The sequence below is a fragment of the Mugil cephalus genome, chromosome 18 (genome assembly GCF_022458985.1).
Source record: "Mugil cephalus isolate CIBA_MC_2020 chromosome 18, CIBA_Mcephalus_1.1, whole genome shotgun sequence".
NCBI classification, from domain to species: domain Eukaryota; kingdom Metazoa; phylum Chordata; class Actinopteri; order Mugiliformes; family Mugilidae; genus Mugil; species Mugil cephalus.
In genome coordinates this window covers 2,754,595-2,765,053 of record NC_061787.1, presented here as the reverse complement: position 1 = coordinate 2,765,053, position 10,459 = coordinate 2,754,595, and positions in this window count along the sequence as shown.

Sequence of the window (10,459 nt, the reverse complement as noted above, 5' to 3'; positions counted from 1 at the left end):
AAAGGAGGGAAAACCTATTCTGTGATGATGTGCATGAACTCAGGCTTCAGTCACTGTCTGCAAAGGATTCTGGACAAAGTGTTCATTTTATTTATGATTAGGAGAATTTGTCCAATAACTAGAGGATTATTTTAGTCTATATAAATAAGAGGATTGTGGGATTAAAATGTTTTTAATTTTTTACAGATTTACTCCCGGTGGAGTTTGTGAATACTCTCAAATTAAAGGTGAGAACCAAAAGTCTCTACGACCACCTACAATTTTTAACTGTATCTTGAATAAACTTTGGTGAACATGTAGAATAACAAATACATTTCAGCTAATCTCAGTTAATCTCAATCAACCACTGGGACAGAAATATCCTGGAACTGACAGAAGTGATTAAAAAGAGTCATGAACAAGTTAGTAGTAGTTCTCTTACTTTTGTGTTGAGGGTCGAGGTTCTCCACTGAAGTCTGGGGGGTTGATGGTTGGACCTGTCACTCTTCATAGACGACAGCTGACTCTGTCCTCCTCTTCCTCCATCTTCTGGCCTTCAGTCAGTCTGAGAGATAAACCAGAAACACTCAGTGAGTTTGCATCAGCTTCAGTTCCAGTGCTCCAGGTTGATCAAAAAATGATGGGAACTGTAGTTTTAGTACAGATTGTTCTCTGAACTTAAAATAAAAATTTGTTTATATTAGAATATGGGCAGAAAGGGACAGGAACAGGTTTAAGATCTGAAAAATAAAAAAAAAATCTGATAGATTTTTAAAACAGAGTCAGCTTAAAAAGCTGCATCAGTAGCTGTTAGCATAGCAGAAAATACTTGATAAACATGTCATAGCATAGCATAGCATAGCATACTGGATAATTTAGCTTCAAACTGAACGAAGAGTAAAATGATTCTATGATGTGTATTAGTCATTCAGCTCAGTGAAACTTTAACAAAGCAACAAAATTCCAACAAACTGAAGAAGGAAAACCGTTAGCTTTAGCATCAGACGTGTCCTCTTTTTGAGACCTGAAAATGTGTCAAACTCAAACATGTTTAAATTCACACCACTACACATGCACACCAACTAACATATTACAGCTCTTTAGTGATTTGTGCTACTGCAACTGGGGTGGGACAACTAAAAGTGCTCAGAGTGTATGGTTGGCAGAGAGTCAGTGGCATTAATGAATGACAGTGATGTGTTGTTCAAAACTCAGTTTATTGTCCAGGATGAATCCAAAGTACATTTGATTCTCCACCTTTCAACTACTTGACCGCTATGTTCCAAGTTATGGTCTCATTTGTTCCTAACTACGCTTAGCTAACTATTATATAAGACAACACAATATCATACGATACAGTAGAGAGAATTTAGAGAGATATTCAGACAAATAAGAAAGATGATTGGATGGTGCTTCACAGCCCGATGGACAATGAGCCATGAGATAGTGTGAAAGAAACCCAGGAGTTTGTGGAGTAAAGAAGTGGAATATTCTGCAGGGTCAAGTCAACTTTAACCTAATTCAAACGTATTCACTTAAAAGACAAAACTGAAGAAAGAATCAACAAGTGAAGACAGCTGCAGTAAAGACCGGGCTCGCAGAACAAAGGAGGAAACCTATTCTGTGATGATTGTGCTTGAACTCAGGCTTCAGTCACTGCTGAAAAGGGATTCTGGACAAAGTGTTCATTTTATTTATGATTAGGAGAATTTGTCAATAACTAGAGGATTATATAGTCTATATAAATAGAGGATTGTGCTTTTAAAATGTTTTTAATTCTTACAGATTTACTCCGGGTGGAGTTTGTGAATACTCTAAAATTAAAGGGAGAAAACAGTCTCTACGACCCCCTACAATTTTTAACTGTATTTTGAATAAACTTTGGTGAACATGAGAATAACAAATACATTTCAGCTAATCTCAGTTAATCTCAATCAACCACTGGGGACAAAAAATATCCTGGAACTGACAGAAGTGATTAAAATGAGTCATGAACAGTTGTAGTAGTTCTCTTTACTTTTTTGTCTGGGGTCGAGGTTCTCCACTGAAGTCTGGAGGTTGATGGTTGGACCTGTCACTCTTCATGGGACGGGACAGCTGACTCTGTCCTCCTCTTCCTCCATCTTTGGCCTTTCGTCAGTCTAGAAAATAACCGGGAAACACTCAGTGAGTTTGCATCAGCTTCAGTTCCGTCTCCGGGTTTGGGTCAAAGAATGATGGGAACTGTAGTTTTAGTACAGATTGTTCTCTGAACTTAAAATAAATATTTGTTTATATTAGAATATGGGTCAGAAAGGGACAGGAACAGGTTTAAGATCTGAAAAATAAAAAAAATCTGATAGATTTTTAAAACAGAGTCAGCTTAAAAGCTGCTCAGTAGCTGTTAGCATAGCAGAAAATACTTGATAAACATGTCATAGCATAGCATAGCATAGCATACTGGATAATTTAGCTTCAAACTGAACGAAGAGTAAAATGATTCTATGATGTGTATTAGTCATTCAGCTCAGTGAAACTTTAACAAAGCAACAAAATTCCAACAAACTGAAGAAGGAAAACCGTTAGCTTTAGCATCAGACGTGTCCTCTTTTTGAGACCTGAAAATGTGTCAAACTCAAACATGTTTAAATTCACACCACTACACATGCACACCAACTAACATATTACAGCCTCTTTAGTGATTTGTGCTACTGCAACTGGGGTGGGACAACTAAAAGTGCTCAGAGTGTATGGTTGGCAGAGAGTCAGTGGCATTAATGAATGACAGTGATGTGTTGTTCAAACTCAGTTTATTGTCCAGGATGAATCCAAAGTACATTTGATTCTCCACCATTTCAACTACTTGACCAGCTATGTTTCCAAGTTATGGTCTACATTTGTCTCCTAACTACGCAGTTAGCTAACTATTATATAAGACAACACAATATCATACGATACAGTAGAGAGAAGTAGAGAGATATTCAGACAAATGAAGAAAGATGATTGGATGGTGCTTCACAGCCCAGATGGACAATGAGCCATGAGATAGTGTGAAAGAAACCCAGGAGTTTGTGGAGTAAAGAAGTGGAATATTCTGCAGGGGTCAAGTCAACTTTAACCTAATTCAAACGTATTTCACTTAAAAGACAAAACTGAAGAAAGAATCAACAAGTGAAGACAGCTGCAGTAAAGACCAGGCTCAGCAGAACAAAGGAGGAAACCTATTCTGTGATGATGTGCATGAACTCAGGCTTCAGTCACTGTCTGCAAAGGATTCTGACAAAGTGTTCATTTTTTTTATGATTAGGAGAATTTGTCCAATAACTAGAGGATTATATAGTCTATATAAATAGAGGATTGTGCATTAAAATGTTTTTAATTCTTACAGATTTACTCCAGGTGGAGTTTGTGAATACTCTCAAATTTAAAAGGTGAGAACCAACAGTCTCTACGACCACCTACAAATTTTTAACTGTATCTTGAATAAACTTTGGTGAACATGAAGAATAACAAATACATTTCAGCTAATCTCAGTTAATCTCAATCAACCACTGGGGACAGAAAATATCCTGGAACTGACAGAAGTGATTAAAATGAGTCATGAACAAGTTAGTAGTAGTTCTCTTACTTTGTGTCTGAGGGTCGAGGTTCTCCACTGAAGTCTGGAGGTTGATGGTTGGACCTGTCACTCTTCATAGACAGACAGCTGACTCTGTCCTCCTCTTCCTCCATCTTCTGGCCTTCAGTCAGTCTGAGAGATAAACCAGAAAACACTCAGTGAGTTTGCATCAGCTTCAGTTCCAGTACTCCAGGTTGATCAAAGAATGATGGGAACTGTAGTTTTAGTACAGATTGTTCTCTGAACTTAAAATAAAAAATTTGTTTATATTAGAATATGGGCAGAAAGGGACAGGAACAGGTTTAAGATCTGAAAAATAAAAAAAAAATCTGATAGATTTTTAAAACAGAGTCAGCTTAACAAGCTGCATCAGTAGCTGTTAGCATAGCAGAAAATACTTGATAAACATGTCATAGCATAGCATAGCATAGCATACGGATAATTTAGCTTCAAACTGAACGAAGAGTAAAATGATTCTATGATGTGTATTAGTCATTAAGCTCAGTGAAACTTTAACAAAGCAACAAAATTCCAACAAACTGAAGAAGGAAAACCATTAGCTTTAGCATCAGACGTGTCCTCTTTTTGAGACCTGAAAATGTGTCAAACTCAAACATGTTTAAATTCACACCACTACACATGCACACCAACTAACATATTACAGCCTCTTTAGTGATTTGTGCTACTGCAACTGGGGTGGGACAACTAAAGTGCTCAGAGTGTATGGTTGGCAGAGAGTCAGTGGCATTAATGAATGACAGTGATGTGTTGTTCAAAACTCAGTTTATTGTCCAGGATGAATCCAAAGTACATTTGATTCTCCACCATTTCAACTACTTGACCAGCTATGTTTCCAAGTTTATGGTTACATTTGTCTCCTAACTACGCAGTTAGCTAACTATTATATAAGACAACACAATATCATACGATACATATAAATAAATAGACATTAGCATGCATAAACTGATATAATTTTCAGACCCACCGATGGACAATTTAGCCATGATATAAAAATATAAACAGAACAACCATTATCGTTTGTTTTGGAAATAAGTGAAGTGGGAAAATTCTCACGGGCTTTAAGTGTCCACTTTTCTAATTTAAATAAGTAATTTCACTTAAAAGACTCAACTGAAGAAGATCAAAAGTGAAGTGTGAGCTGCTTCTGAAGACCCGGTTTAGCAGAACAAAGGAAAGGGGAACCTATTCTTTGATGTGTGCATGAAATCAGGTCTTCAGTCACTGTCTGAAAGGATTCTGGCAAAGTGTTCATTTATTTATGATTAGGAGAATTTGTCCAAATAATAGAGGATTATTAGTCTTATAAAAAAGAGGATTTTTGCATTAAAAATTTTTTTAAATTTTTAAAAATTTTCTCCAGGGGGAGTTTTTGAATACTTCAAATTTAAAAGGGGAGAAACCAACAGTCTTCGACCCCCTAAATTTTTAACTGTTCTTGAAAAAAACTTTGGTGAAAATGAAGAATACAAATACATTTCAGCTAATCTCGTTAATCTCAATCAACCACTGGGGACAGAAAATATCCCGGAATGAAGAAATGATTTAAAAAGAGTATGAACAAGTTAGTAGTGTTTCCCTTTCTTTTTGTCTGAGGGTCGAGGTTCTCCATGAAGTCTGGGGGTTGATGGTTGGACCTGTCCCCTTTATGAAGACGTGACTCTGTCCTCCTCTTCCCCCATCTTCTGGCCCTTTAGTCAGTCTGGAGTAAACCCCGAAACACTCAGTGGTTTGATCGCTTAGTTCCGTACTCCCGGGGTTTATCAAAGAATGAGGGAACTGTAGTTTTGTACAGATTGTTCTTGAATTAAAATAAATATTTGTTTATATTAGTATGGGGAGAAAAAGGGAAGGAAAAAAGGGTTTAAATTTTGAAAAATAAAAAAAAAAAAAAATTGATAGATTTTTTAAAAAGAGTGCTTAACAAGCTGCATCAGTAGCTGTTTGCCCTGCGAAAATATTGTAAACATGTATGCTAGCTTGCATAGATATGGATAAAATTTGTTTAAACTGAACGAAGAGTAAAAAGATTCTATGAGTGATTGTCATTAAGTCAGGAAACTTTAACAAAACAAAAAAATTCCAACAAATGAAGAAGGAAAAAACCATAGCTTTAGCATCAGGGGTGTCCTCTTTTTGAGCCTGAAATGTGTCAAAAATCAAACATGTTTAAAATTTCCCCCACTAACAGCACACCAACTACTATTACAGCCTCTTTAGTGATTTTTGCTACTGCAAATGGGGTGGGACAACTAAAAGTGCTCAGAGTGTATGGTTGGCAGAGAGTCAGTGGCATTAATGAATGACAGTGATGTGTTGTTCAAAACTCAGTTTATTGTCCAGGATGAATCCAAAGTACATTTGATTCTCCACCATTTCAACTACTTGACCAGCTATGTTTCCAAGTTATGGTCTACATTTGTCTCCTAACTACGCAGTTAGCTAACTATTATATAAGACAACACAATATCATACGATACAATATAACATAACATAGCATAGCAGTGCATAACAGAATATTACAGACACTCACCGACTGAGAACATGAAGTGATAAATAATAAAGTAATAAAAGCAGCAGAACAACAACTGATTAATCACAAGTTTGTTTCAATGGTTCAATCAAACTGTTGAAGAAGAAAATTCAAACTCACCGTGCTTCAGTCAGTTTCCCTCCTGTTCTGAATCAAAATGAAGTGAACGCTTTCACTTCGTCCCTTGATCACCTGGTCAGTGAGCTCCTCCCTGAACCTTTACTCGAAATCATGTGGTGTGTGTGTTTCTGTCTTTCTGAGGACCAGTTTGAGTTTTCTACTGTCAGAGTGAAGACATTTTAGTCGGTCCTCTCATCTGCCCTTTGCAAATTCATACCATGGACCAGATTAGACCCTCTGGTGGGTCGCTGTTGGCCATGGACTTTAAATCTTTCAGCAGAACATTTCTGCTTCATCCTAAAATCATCATCTTGCATCAGGTCAGTTTACAGTAGAAACAGTCTCTTACTTTGTGTCTGAGGGTCCAGGTTCTTCACTGAAGACTGGAGGATTTATTTCTTTGGACCAGTCACTCTTCAAGAACAGACGTCTGACTCTGTCCTCCTCTTCCTCCATCTTCTGGCCTTCAGTCAGTCTGAGAGATAAACCAGAAACACTCAGTGAGTTTACATCAACTTCAGTTCCAGTACTCCAGGTTGATCAAAGAATGATGGGAACTGTAGTTTTATTAAAGATTCACCTGTGAAGTTAAAAAAACAAATAAATAAAAAAGACTTGTTTGTCTTAGAATATGGTCAGAAAAGGACAGAAACATCTTTAAGCTTGGAAAGTAAAAATGAACTCTGTCATAATATGTCATAACATAGAATAGCATAGCCTTTTTACACAAGTTACATCTGGTCACTCTACATCAACGGCCCCTGTGCGGTCTTCAAAGTGACTGTTGATACTAGATAGATAGATGTTTATTTCCCACAGTCCCAAGAACAGTCCCAAGAATACAACACATCATTTCACAAAACAAAAAACAAACACATGTAACATATGCCACCTATCCTCCTATAACATCAAGACAACAATTCCACCACCTCACATATCCAACTAACATATTACAGCCTCTTTAGTGATGTGTTATGCAACTGGGGTGGGACAACTGAAAGTGCTCTGAGTGTATGTTGTTCAAAGATCAATTTATTGTCCAGGATGAATCCAAAGTACATTTGATTCTCCACCATTTCAACTACTTGACCAGCTATGTTTCCAAGTTATGGTCTACATTTGTCTCCTAACTACGCAGTTAGCTAACTATTATATAAGACAACACAATATCATACGATACAATATAACATAACATAGCATAGCAGTGCATAACATAACATTACAGACACTCACCGACTGAGAACATGAAGTGATAAATAATAAAGTAATAAAAGCAGCAGAACGACAACTGATTAATCACAAGTTTGTTTCAATGGTTCAATCAAGCTCCTCCCTGAAACTTTACTGGAAATCATGTGGTGTGTGTGTCTATCTTTCTGTGGACCAGCTTGAGTTTTCTACTGTCAGAGTGAAAACAGAATTATTAATTAATTAATAAACAGAATTATATCAACCTAGAGATAATGACATCTCCAAGTGTTTCCTTTTGTTTTTTTGAGAAAATAAGTATTTTAGCATTTAACAAACTACACTATTAAGAAACATGTCATGAACAATCAGACATTTCCTTAAAAAAAAAAAAAAAAAAAAAAAAAAAAAAACAGTCTAATTTCTGTTTATTTCTATGTCTCAGTGTGTTACGTCCACAACTCTCCCTAAAACTGTGTGAAACCTTTGAACAGCTGCAGTTAATGTCTTCAGTGTAAGTTTTGCCCTTTGCAAATTCATCCCATGAACCAGATTAGACCCTCTGGTGGGTTGCTGTTGACCAACGGGCCATTCGTTTGACACCTGGGGGCTCGGGGAATGTATTATGTCATCACTGAAATAGCTGTATAAACATGATGTGTGCGTTTTATTTCTGTTGAACAGGATGATTTCTCTTTCTCTTCACATTAAAATCGTGATGTCATGTCTTAATAAAATGGATGTAGATGTGTGGGTGAAGAAGCTTCAGGGGAACAAGGTAAACAAGCTAAAATTCAACAGTTCTGAGGTATGTCAGTACCTACATAATAAGGTTGGTCACGTTTATTAGATTAAGGTTAATACTGTTGCCTGACTAATACTAGAGTGTTCACCACACAGATGAAATCATACCTACTGATGTTCTTGTGACACTACCATCAATCCTTTATGGCCGTCATCTTTTTTTTCCCATAACTTTATTAACATATTCCACATTTGACAGAATGTTTCACATTAAATCCAGTAGTGTAAAAGAATAACACAATGTTGCCTTTGAGACATGACAAGTAAGAACAAAAAAAGAAAGAAAAAAGAAAGAGTGAACAATATTATATTTCACACGTACAAATTACATTAGTCTTTTAATTTTAATTTCTTTAAAATAAATAAAGATATTGTTGAAAAAAAAACATAACAACTTTGAGTTTAGTCTCACAAAACTGGGAAAGCATCAAAAAGACTCTCAAGACAAGGAGGAAATATTCTGAAATGTTTAATATATAAAGATCCACAAAAGTGAAATGATTGAAGAACAACGTGATAAAAATCTAGTTTCTCTTCTATCTTCTTTATGTTGTGTCTTATTTTGTGAAGCTCTGATCAGTGAAGATGATTTCAGGCTGAAAGTGTCTCCAAGATATTAACAGTCAAACAGAAGAAACTGGAAACAGAGATGAACGCACTCTCAGAGTTATTCAGGTCCAAGGAAAAGTGGTGAACTGCAGCCTGCTGGTGGCGCTGTGCTGGACTGGATCAGACAGGAAAATGTTCCTAAAATTTTATCCACACTGTTAACACACATCAGACTTTCAGAGCGCGTACTGTAGAATCTCTTGAATCATATGAACGTTTTCTTTCCAGAGTTCAGTTGGCAGCTTCTCATGTTAATATCATAACTTTAATACTAACTTAATACATTAATACCACCTTAAAACATTTAATAGCACCTTGAGACTTTGCAGACATGCAGGGCTCAGATAGGCTGATGTTAGGAGAGTGGAACTGATCATCTTGTTCAAAGTGAACTGACTTATTTGTGGAAAGAGGAAATGAAGGGATTCCCAGAGTGGACGAGGAGACGTCACCACCTGGTGGTCTCTAGAGGAACTGCAGCTCATCATCTTTATCAGAGTCCATTCAGAGAATCAGTGGGAAGCTTCCAGGAAATAGACTGACCCACTGAGGAGCTCCTTTTCCCATCTCAATACATAGATCCAGTGGGTAGTTCAGGGACCTTTCTAGGATACATACACTTCCTGCCTGTGGTGAGTTCACAGACTGAGATGAAGGTAGGATCTATCGTTGTCTGTGGTGAGTTCGTGAATGAACTGATTAGTGACACACTGAAGTTCTAACGTGAGCAAACAGAGAAACTGATGGAGAAACAAGAGTATTTACCAAATAAAATGTGTTTAGAAGCATCTTCAGTCCATTTCATTTTAAAAATCTGTCTCTTGTTTTTTTTTTTTTTGTGTTTTTTGTTCTTTGCTGTTGTCTAAATCTTCTGATGATTGAATTTATTTATTCATTCATTCATTTTTACTTCACTTTAAATTGCAGAGTACCTGTTTCCTTCATTAGGTTACATGCACCACAGCTTCTGCTGGTAATGTACCAGGCTAACACAAGGAGAGGTCACTTCAGCACTGGACAGCTCCACAGGACACATTAAATTCATCGGTTTAATCTTCAGGCTTTTAGGAGAATTTGTAGTACTGCGTTTCATTTCGATCTGGAGTGGACACAAGTTTCTATCACCCACTTTTTTTCTGCATCAGATACAGTACAATGAGCTTCCAAGCTACACATGATTTGGAGGCAATACTAAATGTTGTCATTAGATAAAGACTTTTGGTTTGTTTGTAAAACCAACCTTTCTTTGTGACCGGTATCAACTCAAGATAGAAGATGAGCAGTTACAGAAAATGACAGAATGAATGTTCTTTGGCAGAAATTCAAATATCATGCAGTGTTTACCGATAGTACACCAGTGAGGAGTTGACATTAGTAAGACAAACACACACAACAGTGGCAGTGACAGACTGCGCTGTGCTAACACACACACACTGGCTTCATCTTCTTCACCCACAATGCAAAGGACAAAAACTTGTAATAATGACTGTAATGATTAGCACATGGCTAGAATCTGTTAATTATTCTTTGTATTCTTTCTCCAGTGAATTGTACTTTAATGACCCACTAATAAGACTCCAGTCTCAAGCTGTGAACCAAGCTTTATCTTT